Here is a 27,289-nt window from a genome sequence, read left to right on the forward strand (position 1 = left end):
ACAGAACAGTCTCTCTCTCATATTCAAATGCGGAAATCACTGTTTCCTGTTTTCCTTTTATGACTGATCATCAAGGCAGTACTCTGGGTCACTGCTGAGTGTGGTACTCAGCATTAGAACACATTTTATGTCTAACTAGAATAGGAATGATCATTGCTGGTTACAGACTTACCATCCATCCCAGACAATGAGACCAACACAGACAAGGGAATGGAAGACAGGTTTTCCTTAGTAAAATCCTAGGTCTTTGAGAGCTTCTGAGAAGGGCGCTTCTTACGTTAATTTCACTAAGGGACACCTGGGTGGGACCTGAGCCACCAGCAGCATGAACAGGCAAAGATCAGAGGTCACACTATTAACATCAGAGAGCTCAGCTTTTGTCTTCCCATGAGTCCACTGAGGGCTCAGGAAGTGGAGTGCTACTAATCATGCTGGGGTGTTGACACCCAAAAAAGTAAGAAATAGGTTTCGCCAAGCTTCTAGATAAGTAATCAGACTTCAAAGAACCTCATCGCTTTTGTAGAACAAAGTTTGTTGACTGAATGTATGTGGGTTCTAGTCCCTACAGAACAAACTAGAAATAGGAATTTCTAGCGCTATACAAGCTTGACCCCTCACCCTTTCTTACTAGCTGATGTGTCCTCAGGTTTGTCGCCTTCTTCTTGCTTTGTTAGAATTTCCTCACTGGTTTCAATCATCTTTAACTGTTTTCAGAGCTGAGACACACCTCCCTTGCCTTATGTACCTGCCTGAATTTCATGTATCAGGCATGCCTTCATAGACCTGTGCAGATCTGCCATGGCAAGCTATGGAAAACAGCAAGTACATCAGTGAAGGCTTGGATTACCAGTGATAAGGCAAATTTTGAACCTATTTTACAGTTTGTCTATAAAGATAATGTCACTCATTCATGGTTAAATGGGCCTGCCAGGGTATGCGTCACAAATACTAAATTATGTTTAAAAGAAGGCTTTAAAAGCAATCATCTAGCCAGAAATTCCAACTTTTTTTTCCAGTGAAGTAGTCACCACTCAACAAGTATTTCCTTGTCTTTTTTCTTCCTCTGCATCACTGCAAGATTTTTATTCTTTTTATTTTGGTTTTGATAAGGAAAGAAAGATCCTTTGATGCCTCAGAGAAAGAATACAGTTATTATTCCAAATGAGTTGTTTTTAATAAGTGTATATTTAAGCATGAAACAAGTCTAATACCAAACTAGGAGACAACATTTTTCTGCCCCATTTGATTACAATTGCTAAATGTTAGACAATACTTGTAGACCTATTATCTTATTAACTTGGAATTTACTTGGAAAAGTGCTTTCTCTTAAAACTGCTAGCCAAATTAATAGCAATGGAAATTGTAGCTATGATTATACGACATTTTGGACAGGTTTTCTTTGGTGGCAGAGTTAGATATATTTATGCAGCTGCTGTTGGTTTCAGTTCCTACAGACTCCTCTCTTTCACTTTTTTCTATGAGGAGCCATATGAAGATGTTGGCTTTCCACAATTTCCATCAAAAATGTTATTTTGCAAACACAAAACTACGTTTTGAAAATGTTTCTTTACTTTTAAACCAATGCCTGATTGGAGAAGCCATCCTTCTCAGCACCCAAAGATGACGAGTGTTAATTTAAAATTTTTGTTTAAATTTGTGTCTCCTATTTATTTCGAGAGTAAACCCTGAACACGTTTGAGGTTGTGTTGTTTTTTCTTAACAAATAACCAGATAATCATAGTATGACTATTTCCTCTAGTCAGTCTAAGTTCAATGCTGACCAAGGTTGATGTAAATGTCAAGATTAATTTTTCTCTCTTGGCTGTTACCGAAGTCATAATCATCCCGAAAAGGCTATTAATTGTATCAGTTTACCTACAAGCATAAAGTACCTTTCCAAGAATATCCCAGGAATTATTTTTAAAAGGAGAAAAGAAAGTACCCTTAACCTCATCTTGCAAATGGAGACTTAAATGTTAGGCTCAAGGCAAAATTCTACCAAGTAAATTTTAGAGTCAAGACGGGTTAGTAAGAACACTAATGCTTGTCTTTAACCCCAACCTGAAAAGATTTTTTTTTTTAATTACACAAAAAGTCCTCTTCCCCAGTCTTCCTTAAGAACAAACTAATAGAGTGAGAGCAAGGCTAGTTGAAAGACCTTTCTCAGCTGTATATTTCAAAGCTGATATGCATTGCAAAGAGAAAAGCATGCAAAGATGCTCTCCTTACCGGAGGTGAAAGCATTGTGCCAGCTCTGTCACTACTGTAACCATCTTCCGCAGGTGGAGAGCAGGGAACGCCAGGGTCCCAACAAGTGATGAAAAGCGATAATTAGAGCTCCTGCCAAGAATCTTCCCTAAGCACTTTCTTCCGTGACACACCTACTTTGTGGCATCTACGCGCTCTTCACGGCTAACCACAATCCTGTCATTGCGGCTCATTCATCCAGCAGCTGCTGGAAGGACCGGGCTGAAGCGTGGGCGCGAGGAGGGGGACACCCGTGCGAGCGCTGAGCCGGCAGAGCGGCTGCAGCCCGCGGACTCCCCGGGCCCCCGCTGCTGCGCCGCTGCAGCTGACCGTGCGAAAGCCGCATGTTATTGGGTAGAAATCAGCTTTCCAGGAACAGGCATCAGCTGTGCACGAGCCCGGCAGCATCTCCAGACAAGTGCTAGCCGGTGTTGGTGCAAACCAAAGCTTGCTATGTGCTCAGAAAGCGGCCCCAGCTACTGAGCATGCTCGGCTTCTACCCAGCTGCTGTTATCAGAGCCCCTCAACTGTTCACTTCTGCTGATTTGAGAAGGGAGAATGAAGGAGTGGGCACGAGGGTGCGATTCGGTGAAGGTAATACCTTACATCTGGAAATAATCTCTTCCGTATCCCCGCGCCCCTTCCCCATTGCAAAAATAAAATTTAAAAAACAGAGTAAGGATATACTGCTCTGCAATTAGGAAACATTTTTATGGATAGGATGATAGAGATGTTTGAAACCTACCAGTAGCTTTTAGTCTTTCGCTTTCTCCCTGCCTAAACCTCCGGGATCTAGCTTGTGGTGTAAACTGCGAAAGGGTTTAATCCTAACAAATTACTGTTCCTCGAGGATTAAGTATAGAATTGCCTTGTATTTGAATATCTAGGCAATGTGCCACAAATTAATTATCTCTCTATAGTCATAATCTGCCTCCTACTAGACAACAACTTTCTTAAATATTTTATAAAGTAATTGTGCCAGTTTTGAAATTTAAATGTTAACCTATATTATAATACACATCTTGAAATTTAAGTCTTCCAGATGGTAAGCTCGATGCAAGCAAAGAATGCCTGACTGATTCACGACTGTAAACACAAATCTTTTCTTGCGGCCTTGGTGGATGGCCAGTACTCCATAAATGTTCCTGTGATGATTAATTGGTGAACGATGGGTTAGATCATCTGTTAGTGGTGCTTACAGGAAAGCTGAAGTTCTCGAATTTGGTATGGACCCCTATGCTAACTCTACCTTCTCAGCTATTTTGGGCTTGTCAATTATTTGAAGATAGAAATACACTATACATTAGGTGTGCAATATGTAAGAAAATGGCTTTTAAGTACTATTTACATTTTATTATTTTTATTATGCCTCCTTTTCTTCTCTTTTTTCAGCCCCCTAAGATGCCACTCACCAAGTTGAGCCTAATTCAGAGCATGCTGTCTCAGCTACTACTGAAACCAATAACATCAACTCTCCATGGTTTGCAGATAACAAAATTATTTCATTTTGAGAAACTTTTAGCCAGTCATCTCTGCCAAGTACATGGAGGGTGAATCTGAGAGGCTTTCACAGCTGAAAGGGAGCCTGAAAACTGGGCCTGTGAGAGCCCACACAGGACACGGGTGAGATGGAAGTCAAGTATCTCTTGAATTCCTACCAGGTGTTTCTCTGGCTTGGCCCATGAATCCAGTTCCTTGGGGCTGGAAAGTCCTCTCTTTCTCCCCTTTTTCTCTGCCCCATCCTCTGACTCTTTTGTTTATTTTATTTTATTTTATTTTTTTGAGATACAGCCTTGCTCTGTTGCCCAGGCTGGAGTGCAATGGCACAAACACAGCTGAGACAAGTGCTAGCTGGTGCAGTGTCAACCTCCCGGCTCAAGCAATCTTCCCACCTCAGCCTCCCAAGCAACTGGGACTACAGGCACACACCACTACTGTGGGCTGATTTTTTTATTTTTTATTTTTTGTAAAGACGGAGTCTCACCATATTGCCCAGGCTGGTCTCAAACTCTGGGGCTCAAGCGATCCTCCCTCCTTGACCTCCCAAAGCACTGGGATTACAGGTGTGAACCACTTACACCTAGCCCTCTTTCTGTCCTTTTAGGACTCAAGTGTTACCTAAGTACCTCCTGACTCCAGAGCAAGCCCACTCTGGCTCCCCTTCCCTGTGCCTTTTCAGTGATACTTTCTTCATTATCTGTAGTTGAATCATACCCCACCACACCAGCAGCTTTGAATTTCTTAAGGGTAGAGACAATGCTGGTTGTTTTTTTTTTTAATCTGTATGTATAATTGTATACATACAATTACAATTTAATTGTATAATTGTATACATCTGTGCAGTTACTTGTTTTCACATGTTGTCAAGATTACATGGAGACACAGGAGGAAGTCCTTCTATTGTAATGACCACTTAGAAAATGGACAGAGTTAGTCTAGGGACATTTCTTTTTTTTTTTTTTTTTTAACAACTGCTTTTTATTATTGAGTTTCAGAAACCTTTCACAAGATGGTAAAAAAAAAAAAAAAAAGAAAGAAAAAAAAAGAAACAGAAAAAAACCCAAAAACAAAAAACTTTACAACCACAGCTAATGTAATTTTTTCCATTGTTCCCAGTCAGCTCCAAACCCATGTGTGCAAAGCCCATTTTTTCCCATGCATCTAAATGATAGATACAGGCTATGAAATTCTTTATTCTATTTGTAGCAGCTTATGCAAGTGCAGCCAAACACAAAGCTTCAGGACAAATTATACAAACTTTACAATGTGGGATTTAAATTTCAAATATGAAACATAAAAATCTACACAAAACTGATAAAAATCAAGCACAGATACCAGGATTGAAACTTATAATATCCACATGTGAAAGGGAGTCTTGTTTCCTTTCAAGTGCTTTATTCTGCTATGGAACAGTCAAAATGAAGATGTAAAGCTTTGTGGTTAGTTTAAATTATACATTCTGTAGATACTAAACCAATTTTAAAAGTTATACATAGACCAACAGATGTCCCTCAGTTCATCTGGATTGATAAGACACTCCAGCTGGATTGCTGAGAACAAATCAGGCAAACGTGGAAAGAAAATCCACCTGTGCAATTTGTTTGCAGAGTTTACTGATGGGCACACTGCACTCCAGGTCCATGATGGCTGCTGCTTTCTTCATCAGAGCTATCATTATAGGCTTCACGCCTCTGACCACCTCCTGAGCCTCGAGTGCTATCAAATTCCTGAAGCTCTACCTCCTCTGTTTCTCCAATTATGTTAGGAACTTCCAGTCTAGATGGCAGAAGATCTTCTAGTTCGGAAAGCTTGTCTGGGTTGATCCAGTTGTTTTCAGGAAACTGCACATGAAACTTTATGTAAAGATCACCTTTTTCAAAGGGATAACGACACTGCGGCATCCCTTCACCTCGAACTACACGAACACATCCTGGTTCAATTACTTTGCCAGGGGGGTATTTCACCACAATCTGACGTCCATCAAGGTGCTTAAATGTGAACTGAAATCCACATAGAGCTTCAACAAGTCCTATTTTATATGTCATGTGCAAATCATTCCCATCTCTCTGAAATACCTCATGTTCTTTCTCCTGTAGCAAAAGAACAATGTCTCCAGGTTCCACTCCTGGGGCCTGGCCTGCTTCCCCAGTGAATGTAATTCTCTGTCCATGTTTCATGCCTTTGTCTACGTGGACTTCAAGAATCTTCACTTCTTTAATCACCTTCTTCCCTTCACATTTTTTACAGCGGTCTTTTTCATTAATTACCTCTCCTTCTCCATTACAATCAGAGCATACAGACTGCATCTGTTGTACCATTCCTGGAGCCAGCTGTCTGATCATGATTCGCACACCCCGACCTCGACAAGCACTACACTTCTGGACAGCTCCAGACTTTCCGCCTTGGCCACTGCATGCACTACAGAGTACATTCTTGCTAAGTTGGAGTTTGGTTGTCTTGCCATTATACAGACCTTCTAATGATACTTTGAGTGGATGCATCATGTCCTCGCCTCTTCTTCTGCCATTTCTACTTCTACTCTGATTGCCCATGAAGCCGAACAATCCCCCACCAAAAATGTGGGAGAAAATATCATCCATGCCACCACCTCCGCCGCTGCCTTCCCGAAGACCTTGCTCTCCGTATCTGTTACATAACTCACGCTTCTCAGGATTTGATAGTACTTCATATGCAAAACTTATTTCTTTAAATTTGTCTCCTGCATTTGGATTCTTATCAGGATGATATTCCTTGGCTAACTTTCTGTATGCCTTCTTCAGCTCGTTCTCGCTGGCGCCGGGCGGGACACCCAGGATGTCGTACAGCTTCGTGTCAGCCACGTTAGCCATGGTGGCCCCGGGCAGTGCTCAGGAGGAAGGTGGCTCCGGGCAGTGCTCAGGAGGAAGGTGGCGGAGCAGACAGAGAGGAGCCGGGCCCACAAGCGGCGTCGGCAGCGGCACAGGCCGAGGGAGCAGGGACATTTCTTAAAGGAAGCGATTGCAGGAGGAGAAAGAACCTTTTCAGTATAACCAAATCAAAGATTTCATAACTGGAAAGGAAGACGCAGACCTGCTAAGAACAGATAACTAGGGTGGGGCTGTTTTATAGGTTTTAATCCCTACTTCTCTGTCCCGAACAAAAATAGAAACAAGTGGGGAGACACAACTGCTCCTGCCACGGGCCCCATGGACTCATTCAAATTCATAGCAGAGATTCCTTATTCCATCTACCTCATTTACCATCTACCTTTTTTTTTTCTTGCTATTTATTATATTGCAATGAACCTAGTTCTCAAGGGTTGCCCAAGGTGTTCTAATCACCAAAGTCAAGAATGTCTCAGTTTTGATGACAAAAATCATAATTATCACTTATTTGCACCTTATTCTCTGCCAAGCACCACTAAAATCTTTACAACTATCACATTTAATTACCACATGAAGCATTTTTTAGCAGCATTCATCACGATCTTACATTTTGAATTTATACTATATAATAATGTGTTTGCTAATATCCAAACCATACAGACACACAATAATTGGTGATGGATAAGGACAGAGAATATTATCTTTAGCTGCTGACAAAACCAAGGCTTTGAGAGCCCAAGGTGAGATAGCTAATAGGTGGAGCACAGTGTGAATTCCATCCTGTTTAGTGCCAAAGTTCAACAGTCCTTAACCAGTCTAAATTATAGCCTCGCTCCACAATAGTACCTTTTCCAAGAAAATACAGCTAAAGTTGAAGGCAGGGGCCAATTCCAAGTTGACTTGATGCCACTGGGGCTCAGAAACCAATACCTCAAAATATAGCACTTCAACATGCTAAACTGAAGGAGCCTCAAGGTCTGACCTTTCCCATCCCACCTCTAAGCATCTCTCGAAAAGCACAGGATGGATCTGAAGTTCCTTTAACTGTTTAAGGATCCAGATCCATCAAGGACAGTAGTGTTTTGTTTTTTGTTTTTTGTTTTTTTTTATTCCCCCCGGTAATACCAAAAATGTAAACACACCTGAACAGACCCTTCACAAGATATTGTCTGCCTCCCAAGATCATTCAGATCCCAAAGTGAACTATTTACAAGTTAATTTCTGTTCACAGAGACATTCATTCTCCTTCTGACATGATTTGGCTCTGTGTCTTCATCCAAATCTCATCTTGAATTATAATCCCCACATGTCAAGAGAGGGAAGTGATTGGATCATGGGGGCTGTTTTGTTTCCCCCATGCTTTCTCGTGATAGATCTGATGGTTTTATAAGCGTCTGGCATTTTCCCCGCTTGCACTTCTCTCTCCTGCCACCATATGAAGAAGGCCCTTGCTTCTCCTTCACCTTCCACCGTGATTGTAAGTTTCCGGAGGCTACACCAGCCATGTGGAACTGAGAGTCAATTAAGCCTCTTTTCTTTATAAATTACCCAGTCTCAGGTAGTACCTTTATAGCAGTGTGAGAACTGACTAATACACCCTAGTAATCATATTGCCTTTTAACAGAATTCCTCTTCATCCTGTTCCCATAACCAGTTTTGTCAGGGTGGTATATAAGCTTTGAAACCCATTGGACGGTACGTAATCACACTGTGGTTCTCCTGTGTACATGTTAATACATTTTGGATGCCTCATCTCCAACTAATCTGCTTCCTTGAGTTGATTTTTTTTTTTTTTTTTTAAGTGAAACTTCATGGGCAAAGGGGCTGTTTTCTCTTGGACCCTATAATGCCAAATCCTGGGCTTAAACTCTACTATTCTGTCCCACTCCTCTACAAAATTCTTTCCTCATTTGAATTCCTTGACATCACAGTTTTCTAATTCTATGCCTTTCTTATTTTTCCAAAAAAATTAAGGTTTCTTTCCCATTCATTCATTCATCTCATTGTTGCTACTTGTAACAATAGTTATCACTTCTTGTGACTTTTGCATTTCTGTCTAACTAGTAACCCTGTTTTAATTTCTTACTCTTCCATCCTTCTTCCAAAAAACCCCCAAAGTGTCCTCCTAAAATTTCATTTACCATTACAATTGAGAAATAAAAATAAAATTCTAAGTCACCCAGCTGACTTAATGGACCCCGCTCTTGGCCAAGGGGACCCCAAAGAAATCTTGAAAACTGAGTTTCCAGTCATGATGGGATGCGAGGTCGGACACCTTGTTATATCCCCTCCCTAAATAACTGCCATTAGGCTTTCATCCCTAAGGGTGAAAAAGAAGCCAGCCCTCTCAAAAGACTCCACCACTGATAGCAGGCAAATGCCTGGAGCTGCCCTTTGTGGTTCCCACAAAACAACTGACCACATGTCTTCCTGATAAGAGACAACCAGCTATAGAGTGGTTCCGACCAGTCTACAGAGGATGCACCATGAGGATTTTGATGTCCTCTGCTTCACCTTTTGACATCAGGGGGCCAGAAACTCTACCCTCGGATCACGCTAATGCTGCCATTTTTTTGTAGATGGTGCCCATGAAGAGGCATGAAGCTCAATTGGATATACACATGCTTCTCCTTTCATAAGTATTCATGGCTCCTCCTATGGTTTATTGAATAGATTTGCTCATCCCACCCAGCGTAAACTCCTGTTCCTTTTGCCACTCCCTCAAGTGTTTGTTTCCAGCTCCCAACCAGAGGTAACACTTCCCAGCCTGTCAGAATGGCCACCTGCAGGCTGCAGCCCTTTATGAGAACTAAAGCTCTCCTTTCTAAATCTATGAACCTCATCAATCTTCAGCTGACACAGTGAACATTGTTCATTGTCTTGAGAGGGTCGGCCTTTCTTCTAATAGATCCCAAATTATCTGTCTTTATCTGTTCATATCCCCAAACAGTCCATTTGCTCAAGGAAAAGTTCACCAGTCTGATTCTCATTGATCTAATAACAACACCAAACTCTTGCCATTCCTTGGTTAAGGAATGGGTATGTAACCCAATTTTACCTGGTGAAAAGGGCAGGAAAGTTTGCGGCAGGCTTCAGAAAGCTATCTCCTTTTTCTTTAGTGGATTTCTGAGATTCCTTCTTATGTCTTATATTTAAACAAGGAAATACATAGCCCCTAACACTACTAGAAAGCCTCTTTACACCTTGAAAAGAAGTTAACATTGTACAAAGCAAAGAGCAGAGATCTAAAAAAAAAAAAAAAGGTGGGGGGGACTACTGGTGATATCATTAAATTGATCTACCCACCCAAAGGCCTACCTTACCTCTTGATTTATTGGATTGTGAGCCAATAAAATCTGCTTAGAACCAATAGAATTGGGTTTTCTACTTACAGTCAAAAAACCTCTTGTCTGAGATAGCATTTTTTTTCTTTCCTATTCAAAATGCTGAAATGATTAGGAATAAACTAAGTTTTGTGGTATAGCATTTGAGAGTTTGTTCCTGGTCCCTTCTGTCTTGGAAACTTTGTCTCCCATTATATTCTGCTATGCACTTGACACTCTGGACATGCTTGACTGCTTGCTCTCACCATGTCACTTGCTATCCCACAGGCCCCTGCTTTTGTACTGCATTTTCTCCTACTGAAATTGAACTCTTCAAGATCCAGAGTACAAGATACTTCCCTCCGAGACAGATTTTCAAACTTAGTATTTCTTCTTTTTATATCTTCATATATGTTGCTTGTACCTGTGTGTGTAAATCTGGGTCCTCCAGGAGGCAGAGCAGCCAGGATGGAATTAAACTGCAACAATGACGTCTGAGGAAATGTGTGGGAGAGAACATGAAGAGAGCCAAGGGAGGCTGGGGGAACTATCAGACTATGATGCAGGTATGACCCTGAGTGAAGAAGAGAGAAAAGGGAAGGAAGCTGGATGCAGTATAGTTATCAAGAAAGTTCAGCAAGGGTGGTGGTAAATCCTCAAGCTAGCCTTTCATCAGAGGAGTCTGACTTCTTCCAGAAACAGGCTGCCCTAGTATGGCTGCCACTCTCAGTCGTTGGCTGGGAGCAGCCTACAGGAAGCTTGGTTTCGGTATAAAAGCTGTGATGCCTGTCATAAGGGGACCTTGTTCACTCCCTGCAGCTTTACATTCCCTGCAGCGTTACACTCCCTGCAGCTGGAGGGTAGGAGGGTACTTGCTCATGACTGCCATACTCTTTATTTATTACTCATTCAGTATGTCCTAAATTCTACAAGTTATTTACATGAATCTCTTCCCTGCTGGATATAAACTCCTTAAGGGCAGGACCTGGACCTGGATTCATCTTTTTGTCCCACTGTGTGTTTTCCATAGTATGATTCCAGTAGACTGCTGCTGTGTTACTGAACTGCATTCTAGAATATATTGCCTCAGACCTCTATATCTGCAGTTTCTTAAAATAATAGGAATAATACACCCCCTAAAGTCAATGAGAACTTGCTTTCATAAGATGTAAGATATTGTTACATGATTAATATTTTTAAAAAGTTTAATTCAGTCATACTCACCTGTCTTTTCCTACAGATCAATGTGTCTCCACAAAGAAGTTTGATTCTGAAATTTCAGCATTGATGAGGTGGTGAAGTGGAGCATTTGCTGATTAATACGCAATTTTTCACAAATTTAATCCCCAAGGAAATGGATGATTAAACTTGGAGTTAAATTTATAATGGACTTTAGTTTGGGCTGGAGAAAACTATTTCAGACTGGTGTGATACACTCTACTATTTCTTCAACATTCATTTTTAGGTGACATGAAAATGGATCTTTCAGGTACATTTTTTTCAGATAAAAGGAAGATTAATAGTGGTCACTGAGGAATAAAGAAGATTAGAAAAATCTGTGATTATTTAAGGTATAATATGCATTATTAAGCAAGGAGGGAAAGCTTGTAAATACAGGTATTTTGGCACTTCATTATACTTTGTAATGTTCTAGATACTATCAATTTAGGGTCAATCAATTTATCTATGGTTAGGATATAATAAATAGTGCTTGTATCAGTTATGGTCCAATAAGGAGACAGAAACCACATAGTAATTTGAAAAGAGAATGTTTAATATAAAGAATCATTAACTATTTACAGAGAAAATTACAAAAAGGGAATAAAAATAAATTCAAAGAATACCCCAAGACTGAGTGAGTTTACTCAAGGAAGGAGGCCCTCTCCAACACTGGGACTCAGAGCTCTTTGGAGTGGTTGCTGTCCCCTGGATGGTGGAGAAGTTCACTGGGTTGCCCAGGCTGGAGCTCTTCCACAGTCTGCAGGCTGATACTCACAAGCTGTAAGTCTCCTGCTGAGGTGCTCATGGGCTAAGCTAGTAGGCAGGACACTGCCTTCTGGGATGCTGATGAGATTTTCTGGGGAGCTACCTGCTGGGCTGCTGTAGAACTGGCTGGGAAGAAGCTGGCTGGGTACTGACTGAAATCACCAGAAAACCAGAGTCACCAGCAAGAGGTTTTGTTGAACTCTCTGGGCACCCACAGAATTCACCAGAATCTACCTGCAGCAGTGTGCCACTGAACATACTGATGTGAAGCTAGCTGGGGTGACTACAGAGTTCATCCAAAAGCTGCTGCTAGGAGAATGAGATGCCTGGAGAGCCTGCTGAGATGACTGCAGCCCTCACCTGGAAACTGCTTTGGGAAGTACTGCCGTATCTCACTCACTACTGTAAAGCCTCCTGGAGCACTTTTGGAACCACTGCAAGATTTCTACAGCGGTGCTGCTGAAACTCCCTGGAAGTGAGCGCCACTGGGTGTCCTGAATGCCAGTCCAGCGCTGCAGAAGCAAGAATGCTGGAAAAATAAAAAATAAAAAATCACTGGAACCAGGAAAAGACATCCCATCCTCCCTCGGTGTCCCTCTAGCGCCCTCTACTGACAATGCCTAACATCATGCCTGCTGGCAAAAGAAATGCTTCTTCAGTGTTTGGCGATAAAAGAATGGATTTGGAGCTGAGAGGTAATAAATTGATAACTGACACAGTCCTTTTGTCAAAATCACAACTTTGTATTCAAATGCTCTCTTTACTCACTTGTCTCTTCCATTAGTAGATGATATGTGTTTCAAAAGTAAGGATAATTTTTATAGTTCATGTGTAGCACAGCTCCTGGCACATATTATGTATTTACCAAACATTTGTGAAAATGTGGTACTGAATACGTAAATATTGCATCCTGTACTAAAAGATTCACTTGGTCTGAGAGCACTAGGTCTGTGCAACTTTAGGTGGCATAAAGGGAAGCTGTTGTTTTCATTGTTTGTACACAGAAGGAAAATGGCGGCAGTGCTGATTGATACATAGCACACCTGCCGAGTCACTATTTTCTAAAAGTGGAATTTTTTTAAGTCACTAGGAATTTCAGTTAGGGTTGACTGATTGGAAATCCTCCATAAATCTCTAGGGAAAAAAAAATCTCCTTTTTTTGAGCAGCAGTACATTCTACTCAGAAATGTACTGCGACAAAAGCAGTTATACTAGTAAGCTGAATGATGTCCATTTCACACAAACTTTAATAACATGGAAAAATGAAATAAAAACTACTGGAATATACGACAAAGGTTTATTGTGCTTAAGTATATATCAACAAGACCCATTTCTTCGACATTTTGATTTAAGGACTGAATTTATGTTGAAGGTTGAATTACTTGAATGAGTTTGGGAGTTGAAGAATAGAGAGATGAAATTATTTTGTCAATATCAAGCATCAAATAAATGCCTCAAGTAGCTAGAATAAGAATAAAAGAGAAAGACAGATTTACTTTAAGGAATTGGCTCACACAATTGTGGGGGATGACAAGTCTGAATTTTGCAGGGCAGGCTTGCAGGCCAGAGACTGATACCTAATATCTCAATTTGGAGGCAGAATTCCTTCTCCCTTGGGAGACTTCAGTGTTGTTGTTTTTCTTTGTTTGTTTCTTTTTTGAGATAGGGTCTTGCTCTGTGGCCCAGGCTGGAGTGCAGTCGCGCAATCTTGGCTCACTACAGTCTCAAACCCCCTGGGCCCAAGTGAACCTCCCACCTCAGCCCCCTCCAGTAGCTGGTACCACAGGTGTGTACCACTACACACAGCTAATTTTGCTTATTTTTTGTAGAGACGAGATTTCACTATGTTGCCCAGGTTGGTCTTCAACTCCGGAGCTTGAGTGATCCTTCTACCTCGGCTTCCCAAAGTGCTGGGGTTACAGGAGTGAGTTACTGTGCACAGCCAGTGTTTTTTTCATAAGGCCTTCAACTGATTGGATGAGGCCCACTCACATTATAGAAAAGTAATCTGCTTTACTCAAAGTCTATGACTGGTTTAAATGTTAATCGTATCTGAAAAGAAAAATCTAGATTGATATTTGACTGAATGTCTAGGGACCATAACCTAGCCAAGTTGACACATAAAATTAATCATCATAACATCTAACTTCATTTGCAAAATCACCTTAGCAATAACACCAGAAATGTGTGAAAATATTGTACTGAATACATAAATATTGTGTCCCGTGCTAAAAGATTCACTTGGTCTGAGAGCACTAGGTCTGTACAAATTTAGGTGGCATAAAGAGAAGCTGTTGTTTTCATTGTTTGTACACAGAAGGAAAATGGCAGCAGTGCTGATTGACACATAGCACACCTGCTGAGTCACTATTTTCTAAAAGTGGGATTTTTTAAAGTCGCTAGGAATTTCAGTTAGGGTTGACTGATTGGAAATCCTCACCAGTCATCACATGCATTATTATTTTATACATTTAATCTTTTAGATTTATCAAGATGTAAGATAACTGAGACAGACAGAGAGAAACTATTAGCACAGTGTATTAGTCTGTTCTCACATTGCTATAAAGAACTACATGAGACCATATAATTTATAAAGAAAAGAGGTTTAATTGACTCACAGTTCTGCAGACTTTACAGGAAGTATGGCTATAGGTAGGCCTCAGGAAACTTACAATTATGGCAGGAGGCAAAAGGGAAGCAGGTACATCTTACAAGGCTGAAGAAGGAGGAAGAGAGTGAAGGTGGAGGTGCTAAAAACTTATAAACACACAGCTCTCATGAGAACTCACTATCACAAGAACAGCAAGGGGGAAGTCCACCCCCTTGATCCAATCACCTTCCACCAGGCCCCTCCTCCAAAATTGGGGATTACAATTAGACATGAGATTTGGGCAGGGATAAAAATTCAAATCATATCATGTAGAAATCGTAAAGGAAATATTAACATACAGAATTTAACAAAATATTACTGGTATAAAATATTATGACCAAGTGGAGTTCATTGGATGAAAAATTAGGTCAATGTTAGGAAATATGTTTAAACCCCTACATAGATTGAAAGATTAAAAGGAAACTGAACATGTAATTATCATAGCAGAAGCTTAGCAGAACCATTTTTCTGGCCAGAGGAATTGAGAAAAGGGAACTTTAGGAGTCTGAGAATGTGGGGGGAATCCCTGAAATGAGACAGCTGGGCAAGAGAACTGTCTATACAAACAAATCTGACACAAGCCCCCATTTTAATCTCTGCGTGTACAGAACATACCCAAAGAAGCACAGCAAAGGCTTTGGGAATGGAACTATGATATAAAACAGGGACAGATTCACAAACTGGCGCATGCACAGGGTGGATTCATACAGCGTAGCACAGCTTTGAGAAATGAACTGACAGTGGAACCATAGTCTAATATGGATCTTTTAGTCTGAACATTGACTGATTGCTGACAGCAGTTAACATTCTCCACAGGAATTTAACAGGACCCAGAGTCTCACAATATAATATTCAAAATGCCTGTGGTAAAATACAAATGTATGAAAAGTATCACAAAAATCTAACCAATTAAAGGAAAAGTTCATCTACAGATGCCAACTCTGAGATGACCAGATGCTGGAATAACTGGACAAAGGCTACTATTCAGGAATCAAATAGACTGAAGTGTTGATGTACTCAACAGAGTGGCTAAATCTCAGCTGCATGTGTTAAGTGAAATAAGCTAGACTAAGAAGGGTACTTTCTGTGTGATTCCACTTACATGGTATTCCAGAAAAGACAAAACTACAAAGATGGTGATCTGTTAAATCAGTGGATGTTTACGGTGAGGCATGAGGGGAGGGGCAGACTATAGTAAGAGTCACAGTGGAATCTGGGGGGCAATGTAAAGTATCTTGATGGTGGTGTGATTACATGACTACATGCATTTGTCAAAACTCAGAATGTACAGCAAGCCAGGTGTGGCAGCGCATGCCTGTAGTCCCAGCTATTTGGGAGGCTGAGATGGGAGAATTGCTTGAGCCCAGGTGTTTGAGGTTGCATTGAGCTATGATCACACCACTGCACTCGTGGTGACAGAGTGAGACTCTGTCTCTAAGAAATAAAATAATAGTTTTTAAAACTTAGAGTTTATAACAAATAGAGTGAATTTACTTTATGTAAATTTTAAAAGAAATACTAAGAATTTTTTTTTTAATTACTCTCATGCCTTTGAGGAATGATTGAACTCTATTAATGCATCTCCCATCTTACATATTAATATTGTGGCAGCATTTTCATATTCCCTTGTTTTTATAGCTACAAACCAGTTATCACATGTAGTATTATTTTATACATTTAATCTTTTGTTTTTAAGATTTATTAAGATGTAAAAAGTTCTTTTCTACTTCTTGCATCTCATTTCTTCATGAAATTAATGTTCTCCTCCCTGAAGTATCTTTCTTAATAATTCACTCAGCATCATTTGTAATTTCCCTCATGTTTTGTTTATCTTAATAGCAGTTCATTTTGACCTGACATTTGAATGATAGTTTATCTGGGTATAAAATCTAGTTTCTCAGTTATTTCCTCTGAATATTTTGGATATATTATTTCGCTGTCTGAGAAGATTTCACTGGTAATATTTCACTGGTATTGATGCTGTTTATAAGTCATTATTTTGCCACATTGCTTAACATCTTCTCTTTGATATTCATTTATCTGAGTGTGTATGTAGTTTTGCTATCCTGTTGATTACTTGATTTGACTTATGAATCTTGGATTCTATCTTTATTAAATTCTGAAAACTTCTATTTTATGCCATTTATAAAATTTTCCTCTTTTCTATTTTCTCTAATGTCTTTTTATGTAAAACCAGTTATATGTATGTTGAACTTTCTCATTCTATCTTTCATGTCTGTTCATTTTTCTTTCACATTATCTATTTTGTACAATGTGTTGCTTTCTGGATCATCTTCTCAGTACAATTTACCAATTCACTAGTTCTATTTCTAAATATAATCATATGTTTAATCTATTCAATGTTTTAAAAATTCTAGTGACTATAGATTTATTTTCTTAAATATAGATTTATTGTTCTTAAAATTACCTGGTAACCTTCATAGTGATTTATACCTTTCTCATATTCTTGTTTGTTTAGTTTGTACTGCTTTAATTATTTAAACATAATCATTTTATGGTTTGTGCCTGATAATCTTATTCTTGATGTTATTCTTGGGGTTTAATCATATCATTTTTTTTCTCTGCTGACTCTTTTTGTGGTGCATCATTTCCTGTGTGTTTTAGAATTGTAGATTGTAAATTTATCTTCCCAGGACTTTATAATGAGAATCCTATGTGATCTGATTTGACATACCACAGGATTATAATTAATCCAGCAATAAAATTTATGTTAATGTATACAGTTACTAGACTACAGAGATGCAGTTACCAGACTATAGAGATGATGAAAATTCAAACCTGAAACCTGTGTGATTGGGTTCATGATTATAAATTTATAAGAAACGTTTTTGTTTCTTGATTTTTTTCAACTACAGCCCTAGCTAAGACTAAAAGTTTTCCTCATCACCTACCTGTGCCAGGGACAGAAAATTTTTAGTCTACTCTTCTCTATGTGTGTATATAACTTCAATTGCTTATCTTTCTATAGACCTAGTTCCTTACATGCTATCTCAGCATGAAATTATGTTCAGTTAATTTCCAAGCCTCTAGTTTATCGAGATTCACATGCCCCTCTCAGAAGACTGAAGTATCAACTCACACTTAATCTTGTTGTGTACAGTTCTCTTTACATTTTTATCTTCTGGAGATTTCCCTCACTTTTTTGTTAGGATAACTGTGTATTATTAAATTAAATATACTATCTTTTATCCATCATTTCTATGTATTTGTATATGAAAGATTTTTAGTTTATGTAGACTGCCCTATTTTCAGAAAACCTTCGATTTCCTTTATACATTATATTTAAAAATATTAATTTGCCAAATTTTTATAAACACAAAATATTTTGATATTAATTTTGAAGTCATTTTAATGGTGTCAGATAAGGACAAAAATTACATAACATGTCCAATAAATGGTTCATGTTAAAAGACTAAAAGCCTAATCACAGGTTAATAACCAATGTAGTCTTCTAGAATTTTTACAACCAATTTGAATAAAACACTGAATACAGAAATGGTTAATGGGATAATTGCATAAATAACTTTTCTTGGGATAATTGTGTAAGTAACTTTTCTTCACAGGCGAAATCTCTTACTAATAGATCCTAATTCTAGCAAGAAAATTGACATGGAATTTTGAGCATCTAGTGTATAAATTATTGGTTTTGGATGTTTGCTGTTCATCAATTCTTAGAGACATAAAAATGATTTAGCATAATGTTGGCAGGCCTGCATGGAAATGAGTAAATGCTTTTATGGCTGATAGTAATATAAATTGGTGCCATTTTTCTAAAAAGCAAAAAGGCAGTATATAACAAGATCTTGAAAATATTTTTGTATCATTTGACAAAAAGAATTCTACTTTTGTGTATACAGCTTTCCTTTTTATTCATCTGTTTTTTTCTTCCTTTGTTCATTGACCAACAGTATTTAGGAAGGTGATTGTATGTCAAGTCTTATGATTATTCTGTGGCTAAAAAGATAATTCAGACACACTTCTTTCCCTTGAGAAACCACAGACCTAATTGTGTAACTCACTTCTCCTCCTACTTTCACACTCCCACCCTGCTCCCCAAAGACATGCATTATCTACAAATATATTTTGAAACTTGATAGTTTATTATGGCCATTTGTTTCACATAAGCTCCTTCAATAGTCATACAAAGAAATATAATGGTAGCATGAATAGTGAATATATGTCAATCTACTTCTTCTGTGAGGGAGTAATACAGTCCACAATTAACCTCTAGCCATAGATATCTAAATAATGGAAAACTATGAAGAAAAAATATCTTTTATTATTTATTTTTTATTTAAGCATATATGTTCATTGAGTATAATACGATGTTTTGAATATGTATATTTTATGGAATGGCTAAATCAAGCTAATTAACAAACTATCATTTTTTTTAATGGTGAGAACACTTTAAATCTACTCCCTTAGCAATTTCCAAGAATGTAATACATTGTTATTAACTGTAGTTACCACGTTGCACAATAGGGGAAAAACTATTTTTCAATATTGGAGAACATGCCACACAGGACTGTGAATTCTGAAGTGAAAGTATTGATATTAGACCTCCCATCACCTATACTTTCTGCCCAGAGGCAATTCTTTATAGTGTAGATAGGAAAACCTAAACAGTTTGACAATTATTCTGAGTTGAATAGACCAAGGTTGAAGGTATAAAAACATTAACCAACTAGAATTCATGGAGTAGATTACTCAAAAATCATAGGTACATGGATAAAATGTCCAGAAATCTAAGTACGGAACCCTTGAATTTTTACCTGAATATGAAAGTGTTTTTACATAGAGTGAATACTCCATAAGCCCAGACAAAAACAGCTTTCAAGAAATGAATAATTACTTACGAGTTGTAAGACAAGTTTCCAGAATTCACAGAACCAGGAATTAAGCACTCACAATCCAAGTAGAGAGGTCTCATTGAAGACATGAGGCTTGAAGGGGCTTCATTTAAAACTTACAATAATGACAACTCTAGACACAACTTTAAAAAGCTTAAAGGGCCAGGCATGGTGGCTCACACCTGTAATCCCAGCACTTTGGGAGGCCGAGGCGGGCAGATCACCTGAGGTCTGGAGTTCGAGACCAGCCTGACCAACATGGAGATTATAGGCATGAGCCACCGCGCCTGAGCTTGTGCCATTGCACTCCAGTCTGGGCAACAAGAGGGAAACTCCGTCTAAAAAAAAAAAAAAAAAGCTTAAAAACAAATCTCAAAGGCAATATGCTCATCAAAAGAAACTTGATTGCTTTCCAGAAAATAACCAAAGTATTTTAAAATAAAAAATCCAGCAGTCGACAACGTAAAATTCACAACATTTAGCATCCCATCAAAGCTCACTAGACGTGAAGAAGGGAAATGTAACTCACAATCATGAGAAAAAAATCAGTTACAAAAGAAATCAGAAACAAAAGAAATAACAGATGATGAAATTTGCAGAAAATGATGTTAAAGTATCTATTATAAATATGGTACATATGCTCAAATATATGAGGGAGAGTAGAATCATAATGAGGAGACAAATTGAAAGTGTAAAAAAAATGGAATGTGGCTCCTAAAGATGAAAAACACAAAATCTGAAATGAAAAAGATACTAGAGGGGGTGAACAGAATATTAGATACTGCAAAAATAAAAGGTTGAACTTGAAAACCTAGCAACAGAATCTATTCAAAATAAAGTACAGAGAAAAAAGACAGAAAATAGTAAACAGAGCACAGTGACATGTGGAACAGTATGAATCAGGTTAAACATATCATGAGAGTCCCAGAAAGAAGAAAGCAGACAGGAAAACAAAATCACTAAGAGCTTAATTTAAATGCAGAGGAAAAATTATACTACTGACTAGAATTTTTACTCAGTGAAAATAGGTTTCAAAAATGAAGGTCATTCTTTCACGGTTCAGGTCTCTGAAAAACTTCCATCTCCCACTGAAAGTTGTAGTCTTAAGAGTGAAGTCATCACATACAAGACTTCAGTAAAGTCAGTCTGAACACTTGTATTAGTTGATCTTATTTATTATCACAAGCTTGAAAACACACAGCTCCAGAAAAGGTGGCCTCCCCGTGCACACATATAATTTTTAAAAAGGAGAAGGCACTTTGTGAGGCTGGAGCAGGAGGATGACTTGAAGCCAGGAGTTCAAGACCAGCCTGGACAATCAAGCAAGACTGTCTCTACAGAAATAAAAATTAAAACTAAAAAGGAGGGCAATAGAAAAGGGAACAGTCAGCACAAAGAGGGCTGAAATGTGCAACAAAAATCAGCACAATGAAAACAATGAATAATGAGCCCTGGAATTCAAAGAGATGGGGTATCAGTTTTCATTACGTTCTGAACAACACATTACGAATAAACTATTTTTAAAAATGAAAAGTGAGGGAAAAAGAAAAAAGAATGTCAACCCATTAATTGAGCTCTTCATTTTCTCTTCAAATTGTTTTTGATACATAATAGTTGTATGTATTTATGGGGTGCATGTGATAGTTTGATACATGGATCCAACGTGTAATGTTCAAATCAGAGTAATTGAGATATCCATCACCTCAAACATTTATCATTTCTTTGTGTTGGGAACATTTCCAATCTTCTCTCTGAGCTATTTTGAAACATACAATGAACTATAGTCACCCTATTGTACTATTGAACACTACAACTTAATCCTTCTGTCTAACTGTATTTTTGTACCCATTAACAAATCCCCATTTGTTCTTGATAAAGTTCAATCAACTCTTTTGTGAACACACATTCTCAGGTCTTTTGGGATATGATTATCAGCAATTCTTTGACCTTCAAAGACAAATCTGAGTGAATTCACTGGAACTCCCAATGTTGACAGTGTGCTTCTCTGAGTTTCCTGAGATGTGTTGCCATTTCCACTTTGAAGTGAATCTTACAGCTATCTGGTTTTAATGTATTCTCCTTCCTTCTTATTCCCCAACTCCTCAGTTAAAGGATTTGTCTCCTGGTCAGACAAGGTGATGGTGGCTTTACCCAGTGGTCTCCTCTGAACAGTAGGTACCAGCCTAGGGTACGCAGAACCTAGCTACAGAGTTTACAAATCCACCTGTATTCCTCACAGTACAATCAGGAAAATACCCTTTTTAGGTGGGCACCAAGACCCAACCTAAGCTAATGAACCTGTTTGTGCTGGGTGTTTGAATCTGCTGTGGAGATACAATAGGTAGGAAAGGAAGTAGAGTGAGTCATTTCAGATATAGGTGTGCAAGACTTCCCACTAAAATGTACTACTGGTACCTGTTCCAAGTAGTATGTAGGCTCTCTTTATTGGGTACTTTTCAGGTATGTTCCTCTTGTAGTCTAAAAACATGCCATTTTCCAAAAAAATAAAAAATAAAAAAATAAAGTGAGAATGGGGTAACCCCTTAACTAAAAATAAGATAATATTATTGGTTAAAAATCTAAAATGTAAAACAGGCCATATACACAATCTGTAATTATAACAACTCTACAAAGTTAATATTATGATCTTCTTTGCAGCAGAATGCAAATACTTAATCCCTCTGCACCAATAGTCTTATTATTCTATCTCCCTATCTAATTGACTTGCTATTCATTCTATGATTTTGTCCCAGTGTTTCTCAGTTTCATTTCTCCTGACTCAGAAGTATGGCACATCTTTATATTTTGATGTTAGTATTTTGTCTTGACTTATTCATAGATACTCCTTAATATTGCCCCTCCCAGGTCAGACTAGCCCTTTGCTATATTTTTTTCTGACTGCAAGAGGCATTTGTTCATTCAGTAAACATCCATTAAGCCCCCACAGAATTCTAACTCAGCAGTGAGAAAAGTAGGTCTATGGACAGTACAGAGCTTATAACATTTCAGAACAAGTGCTTCTCCTCTGGCCAAAGCCAAAGCCTATTAGTGAGCTTGATTAACTCCTTCACCTTAAGTAAGCAAGAAAAGATGAAGCAGAATAGCATAAGTGAGGCAGATGACTTCAGTGACAGCTGATCTGAGCACATGCTTTGGTTAAATTCTAACTTTATAAATATTTATTGAGCATCTAGGCAGAAGCCGGGAATGGGAGTATGGTGGTGAAAAAGGTGGACAAGACCTAGACTTTACTGGCATATACACTTTAGTAAGGCACATGGACATTGAATTAGTGGGTGATGAAAATCTTGTAGGTTGAAATGAAGGGCACTTACACTAGTGAAGAGTGAGGGAAGATGATTCCAGGCAGAAGAAATAGAACTCACAATGACTCAGAATTAAGAAAGAGCTTGGAATACTGGGTGAACTGAGGGTGGATGGAGGTGGTGGTCTGGAACAGGGATAATGGGTGGTGGGGTGGTAAACAGGTGGAAAGGTAAGCTTGATACTGAACTGGGAGCCTCTGCGGTCTTGTTAAGAATTTAAATCTTGAAAAACAAGAGAATCTTTAAAGAATTTAAAGAATTTTAAGCAGGTGGAGTAACATGATTAGATTTACATTCCTAACCTAACACAGTGGATAAAATAAGCAGAATAGGGGACTTTTGTTCAAATATGGCTGATGGAACACGTACACCTCTAACTGCTCCCCCAGTCCTTTCTCAAATAACAGTAAAGGTATTTTTTAAGAAAGCAGAAACCCTGAATGACAAGGAGAAGAGTAAAAGTGATCCCATCAATAAAATTTTGGAAGCTGAAAAGCAGATGGCCAAGTGGTAAAGGATTTAGCAGGCCCAAGAAAACCAAACCAACAGTGGAAAAGCGGAGAACCAACCTGATTTCTACAATAGAATCCCCCGAAGCTCAGCAGCTAGTGCCACCAGCTGCTTCTAAATGTAGACATGACAGGGACCAAGGAAAGCACCAGAGTCAGGGGCACTGGCCTAACATCTGTTTAAGAAGCAGTCAATCTCCGTTCCATGTAGCTGGGCTACTGTGTTTCACCCACCCTGGGGAAAGACTGAAGGCGTATTCTCCGGAAAGGAGGTTTCTGGACTAGAGGACACCTAGGCATAGCCAAGAAGAAGGAGGAAGATAGATGTTGTCAACAGACGGGTACTGAGACCTGGCAACTTTATTCTCCACTCCTAGACAGCTAAAAGTCAAGCTTTCGTTCATAAGGCAGGAATGTAGAATCATCTCCTTTAAAGAACCTTTTCAGCTCAGGGGAAAAGTCCTAAAAATACTAACATCAGAGGCTTCACAACTACTGTTATTGCAAATGATTTTATTGCTACAAAAGTATTTAGTGAGATTTTATTAATTCTCCCCCCAATAGATTCCTTTAAATAATGTTATATTAAAATTTATATTAATAATTATAATTTACTTTGCATTTTAACATTTATATGTCATTTTGGATATTTTAGAATATAACTTTTTTGAAAATATATAAACAAAATTTTATTTACATATTTAATGAAAATACAGTCATTTCGTATTCAATGAAGTTAAGCTCACTTTGAATATAATTGCATTTTATATCTTAATCCCTTAGTAAGAATGAGTTCAAATTGAGAAATAGAAAATATAAAAGTAGAGCTCAGGGGAAAACTAAAAAGCATAAGGAAATAAGAAATGTTCAGTGGTGCAGTCTGCTTAAGTTATTAAAAACTGGAAACAACAAAAATAAGATTTATATTGAGCATGACCCACATAAAAATTGTAAACCGGCCTGAGCATGGTGAGTCACACTTGTAATCCCAGCATTTTGGGACGCTAAGGCAGGAGGATCGCTTGAGCCCAGGAGTTCCAGACCAGCCTGGGCAACAAAGTGAGACCTTGCCTCTAGAAAAAAAATTTTAAAAATTAGCCGGGCATGATGATGCAAGCCTGTGGTCCCAGCTACATGGGAGGCTGAGATGGGAGGATCGCTTGGGCTCAGGAGGTCAAGGCTGCAGTGAGCCGTGGTTATGCCACTGCACTCTAGCCTGGATGACAGAGTTAGATCCTGTCTCAAAAAACCCCCACAAAATCGTAAACAAGATGTTACATATTCTTTATTATAATAAATGAAGATTTAATTACTGACCAAAATAATGAAAATGAAAAAAAAACTTTTATCAAGTCCACAACTTAAACAAGTCAAATGAAATCCCTGCAATTTTATATAAATATTTCATGAAGATATTACTGTAAGGGATGGTCAAAATCACAACATAAGTGATAGACATATGCTGAAAATAAAAAATATGTTATAACTATGTTTAAACTTGTACAATTATTGTTTCATTTCCAAATATGCTTACAGTGGCTTTTTTTGTTTGTTTTTTTTTGAGACAGGGTCTCACTCTGCCCATGCTGGAGTGCAGTGGCACAATCACAGCTCACTGCAACCTCAACCTCCCCAAGGCTCAATCAATCCTCCCATCTCAACCTACCGACTAGCCGGGACTACAGGCACATGTCACTATTCCCAGCTAATTTAGTTTATTTTTTGTAGCAACAGGTCTTACTACGTTGCCCAAGCTGGTCTCAAACTCCTGGACTCAAGCAATCTTCCAGCCTCACCCTCCCAAAGTGCTGGGATTACAGGCATGAGCCACTGCACCTGGCCACATATTGTGACTTTTATTAACAATTTCATTTACTATTCCTCAGCTAAGCAGCTTCGCCAAATGTAAATAATCAAAAATAGTCTAAGAACTACACTGACCTAATTTGACATTAATGTTAATAGAATACAAATCATGAGAAAATCCTAATTTTAACATAAGTAGTATTTTTTAAATTTTTAAGTGTTTAGTTATTAGATGGCATTTTGGCTTCCGTTTGTACTCTCTCACAGACCATCTAGAGTTAGCAGTGGACTAGAGACTGGTCAACAGTTGTTAAATCAGAACCCATTAACTTAACCAGGTGAGGACTCATTAACTTAGCCGGAGGATTCTGTAGACCTGATAACTACCTTTAATACTTCACTGGGATCATTTGACAAGCAATAATGCAAGCAAATTAACCTGAAGAGATTCAGCCAGGGCAAAAGAAATAGAAAGGATGCATGAAAGGAAGATGGTCTCTAAATCACTGGTTCACATCAGAATCACCTTCATGAAACATTGAATAGAGTAGACAGGGCTAATAAAAATTTTCACCCATAAAAGGTTTAACCAAATAGTTTCCAGACTATTTGCAAATCTGGAGTGGTAATGAGTTGCTTGTTTACTTTTGTTATTTTTTCTTAAAAAATAGTGATTCTAATGTGAGGAAGCAATTGCAATAAAGTACAATAGATATGACTTAGTGGCATCATCTTCTTATTGAAAAAATACCCCAACCTCATCTTATCTGCAATGGAAATAGAATATTTCTTTAGTGCATAAAATGGAAAACAATTACAACTGTCAGAAATGATAACCTAGACTACTTGTAGAAAGCTTCCCTTAAAGCTGTAAATCACCAGTGTTAGCACAATTGCGCAAATTTCCTTTTCGTTCCTTTTTTATTCTTCTCCCTGTCTGTATTTCCTCTCCTCTTTATTTCTTTAATTGTCCCCCTTATAAGTGTTTCCCCACATTGACATTTCGAGTAATGCTTCTCGTTAAAAATTTAAAAATATTTTCACATTTTTGAACATATGAAGCATCAAAAATGTGTGGCCTTTGTGATATAATTCTTTAGATTTGTGACATATTAGGGAAGAAGATATTTTTAGTTTTGACATTTGAGAAAGTTTTTACCTGTATTAAAACATATGTTATAGTCTTCATTAGGATTCTTATTTGAACACACAAAAAAAAACATCAGCAAGAAAACGCAAATAGCAGCAACAGTGAAGAGCACTGGCTTAGGTCAAACAGAACTCAATTTAATGTGAGCTCCCCCTTTGCCAGCTGTGTGACATAAAACAACTGGTTAACCTTCACTCATCTAAATGTCCTCATCTGCCAAATGGGTGTAATAGTAGCTCCTATCTCCTAGAGATGTGAGAATAAAATAATCTGTGTGAAATCCTTGGAATTGTGTGAGGCACACAGACAAGCTTGTGGACATTATTACTGATCCCACTGTTGTTATTATTATTCATTATTTTTAAGTGACTCTGATTTACTTTTATAAAATAAAATAATACATGCCCGATATGGTTTGGCTGTGTCCCCACCCGAATATCATCTATAGCTCCCATAAATCCTGTGTGTTGTCGGAGGGACCCGGTGGGAGATAACTGAATCATGAGGGCAGTTTCCCCCATACTCTTTGTGGTAGTGAAAGAGTCTCACAAGATCTGATGATTTTATAGGGGATTTCCTCTTTTGCTTGGCTCTCATTCTCTCTTGCCTGCCATCATGTAAGATGTACCTTTGTTCTTCCCTCACCTTCCGCCATGTTTGTGAGACCTCCCCAGTCATGTGGAACTGTGAGTCCACTAAATTTCTTTATAAATTACCCAGTCTTGGGTATGTCTTTATCAGCAGTGTGAAAACAGACGAATACAATGCCTACAATAGAAAAATGTAGATTGCAGAGAAGCACAAAATAAAGAGTCTTCTTCTGACTGCTACCACCCACCTCTCTGTTAATGGCTTCTTATGTATCGTCTCTCAAATTATTTTAGGAACCAGCTTATATACGATCCTTTCTGAAGCTTCATCCAGGCTTTGTCACTGAACATTTTATCTTAATGACTTTCTCTATCCACACATCTACATCACTCTCATTCTTTATAATAATAACTGTATCATATTCCATTATGTACACATACTACAATTTATATAAACATTGTTTTGC

At 38.4% G+C, this 27,289-nt stretch overlaps 2 pseudogenes; one reads left to right on the top strand and one right to left on the bottom strand.

Annotated features, from left to right (window-relative positions):
- Positions 1–4,907: 4,907 nt before the first annotated feature.
- Positions 4,908–6,619, bottom strand: LOC103240392 (dnaJ homolog subfamily A member 2 pseudogene; annotated as a pseudogene).
- A 3,802-nt stretch (positions 6,620–10,421) lies between these two features.
- Positions 10,422–27,289, top strand: part of LOC103241005 (UDP-GalNAc:beta-1,3-N-acetylgalactosaminyltransferase 2-like) — a 29,333-nt pseudogene continuing 12,465 nt past the window's right edge.

This window comes from Chlorocebus sabaeus, chromosome 13, assembly GCF_047675955.1.
Source record: "Chlorocebus sabaeus isolate Y175 chromosome 13, mChlSab1.0.hap1, whole genome shotgun sequence".
Lineage (NCBI taxonomy): Eukaryota > Metazoa > Chordata > Mammalia > Primates > Cercopithecidae > Chlorocebus > Chlorocebus sabaeus.